General features: G+C 34.0%; 1 long non-coding RNA gene across 1 annotated transcript; it reads left to right on the top strand.

Annotated features, from left to right (window-relative positions):
- The first annotated feature begins 561 nt into the window (after positions 1–561).
- Positions 562–963, top strand: LOC124937419. The gene is made up of 3 exons (XR_007099355.1): positions 562–608; positions 721–758; positions 871–963. It is a non-coding gene; the product is annotated as an uncharacterized LOC124937419 (long non-coding RNA).
- The last annotated feature ends 2,029 nt before the right edge of the window (positions 964–2,992 follow it).

Here is a 2,992-nt window from a genome sequence, read left to right as displayed (position 1 = left end):
TCTTACTAAAATTATCCAAATTAAAAGAACCTTTAACCTTTGAAACTATTTATGACTTTCCTTCAAGTTGATTTTGGAGTATTTATAGGTCAAAATACGACTTCAGTATAAATCTCTAAACCCATGACATCTCATTTTCTGGAGTATTTATAGTCACTATTTTGTTCACAGTCACTACAGTCGAAACACAAATGCGAAAACTATGGGTCCAGTTCCATTGCCAACCAAGAAAAGGATCTATTGTGTTATTAAATCTTGGATCAGTACTTCTATTAAAAATAATAATATATGGTTCATTTACAAAAAAGATCAAACAAGCTCTTGATATTTGGGACTGAATTGCATTCATCCATCATCCTGCAGAGTTGCTTTTATGTCCCACCATCACTTCGCTTGAAGACTGCAACTGTGAGGACACACTCATCTGGTTAGTCTCACGGCATATTTCTGTGCACATAGATAATGTAATGTACGGTCAGACCTAACACTTGGACCGTTGCAGGTGAAATGAAAGTGGCAGCAGTTGAGCAAAATCCAGCTAGAAGGTATTCTGGTACCATAGCAGAGTAACTTTTCTTCTGCAAACACGCATGTTTCTCCTTGCTCAGGTATTCAAGTTTAAAATATCGACGTCTTCTCAATGTTTGTTCTAGTGAAATTATTGGCCCTTTCAGAGTCCATCTTTGTGACTCGGTTCTTTTGTTGTGTTGATTATCGCAGGTTTGCAGCGTACGATGGAAATGAGCAATAAGACGACGGTAGATACATTTATACTCGAACTATATTTGTTTTGTTTTGTGTTGGTCTTCCTTTTGTTATTGGGGAATAATATACTGTTTGTTTTTACATCTCTTTTTCTTATAATAATAGGATGCAATTAAGAATGACAAATCATCAAAGCAAGCAGCATCAGCCAAACCACACCCAAGATATTGTCCTCCTACAAGGAACAACCCTAGTAAGCATTTTTTTTATCATGCTTCTTAAGGTAGTGATTTTATGAAATATATCCACTTATTTTTTTTAGATTCATCTCAAATTTAGAAAAAGTAAATAGAATACCTAACTTAATTAGGTAAGTTATAAATTACTTAACTAAGTACTATAGTATGAGTTAAAAAAAAAAACTTTGACCCTTGCAAAATAATAAAATAGTTTTTAATTGCTTTCCTTACATTAGTTTCACCATTTATCAAATCGGTTTGCACTTAAAATTCAGTAATTCGATAGTAGAGTAAAAAAAATCTATGTTCTTGAATCATTTAAAAAATAGTAGAGTAAAAAAACTTATGTTCTTGAATCATTTAAAAAATAAAATCAGTATTCAACATTCTAACACTTTCATTTAGTGTATTTATAACATTTGTAGTAGTTTTGAACATATACCAATGACATTCTTTTGGTTTGGCTTATGTTCAGCGATCCAAAATAATGATTTAAAGGATGGACAGGGAGTGGTTCAGAAGCTGCTGCTTCCACAAACGATTCCAGCACCAATAAAGGCTTGGGTGGAGGTTGGAGAAATAATAATAATGCCCGAGGAGGTGGTATTATCATGTGAATCAATTAGATGGGCTGCTTTATTGTGTTCTCCTTTTTTGAAACTCACGTTTAAAATGATCTAAGTAATGTTATTAGGAGAATACTTTTGGTTGCTATGGGTGAGAAAGAGACAAGCTAAAGTTATAAAATTATAATAATTTTTTTAATTTTTTTTTGTTTTTGATAAAGGAAGTGGCGATAACCAATCGTTAAATTTTTATTTTTTTAAGGGAAATTGCGATTGGTATTCTAACCAATCTCCATAGAGTAAAGGGAAATAGCGATCGGTAGATTTACCAATCGCCATAGGGAAATTACGAGTGGACATTCACCAATCGCCGTTGCCAGTTAAGGTAACAGCAAGAACACCTTTGCCGATTTATGGCGATTGGTTTATGACCAATCACTATAGTCTTCTAGCGATTGGTTTGGATGTATATAGTGATTGGTTTACCAATCGCCAGAAGGTCTTTTTTTACTAGTGTTTGTTTCTTCCTTCACTCCTCCATAAAATTCCACACTTTTTCTTTTATTAATAGAAAGATCTGTAACCTCAGAAAAAAAGCGTCAGTACAGCCCTAATAGTTTTAATGGAATCGACGTCTGTGTGCGCTAGAATGAACAAATCGTCAGCAAAGCATAAATGAGTTACCTCCTCTACCTCAGAGAAAGGGTGAAAGATGTATGGATGATTCTCTCGGAACATCGCGAAGATGCTCTCAAAGATCGCCATGATAGCTACGAAAAGGTAAGAAGAGAGGGGGTCCTCTTGCCTTACCCTATTTTCACCCTTGAAGTAGCCTCCGTGGACACCATTGACGCTAACAATAAAACAGAATGAAGAAACACATTGCATAATTCAATCAATAAAAATCATGGGAAAAACATATACAACTAGAAAATCCGTAATGGCTTCCCATTTAACAAACTCAAAATCTTTATTGATATTTATTTTGAAAGCCACTCTCAGGGATATTTTTTTTTCTTGTAGCCTTTTAAAAGGCTTTGCATGAAAAGAATATTATGAGAGATTATCCTACCAGGGATAAATGCAGATTGATTAAAATTTATTATTTTTCCTATGACATTTTTAAAGCGTTTAGAAATGATTTTTGAAATTATTTTGTAAACCACATTACAACAGGAAATTGGTCTGAAATCTTGAACTTTTTCGGACACCGCAGTTTTGGGGATCAAGATTAGGACCCACAACCAACCAATTGCTTTAACATCTTTCTGTTCTTGAAAAACTCTAGAACTCCATAAATAATATATTTACCCACAACCAACCAATTGTCTTTGAAGAACTTTGCATTGAAACCATTTGAACCCAGGCTTTTATTCCCATCAATACTGAACAAAGCTTCTTTAATCTCAATCCTCATGACAACCCTTTTTAAATCGCGACTATCCTCAACAGAAAATTTTCTATCGACAATCTGATACAAGG

This window comes from Impatiens glandulifera, chromosome 5 (assembly GCF_907164915.1).
Source record: "Impatiens glandulifera chromosome 5, dImpGla2.1, whole genome shotgun sequence".
Lineage (NCBI taxonomy): Eukaryota > Viridiplantae > Streptophyta > Magnoliopsida > Ericales > Balsaminaceae > Impatiens > Impatiens glandulifera.
The sequence above is the reverse complement of the archived record's forward strand: the minus strand, read 5'-3'. Positions and strand labels throughout refer to the sequence as shown.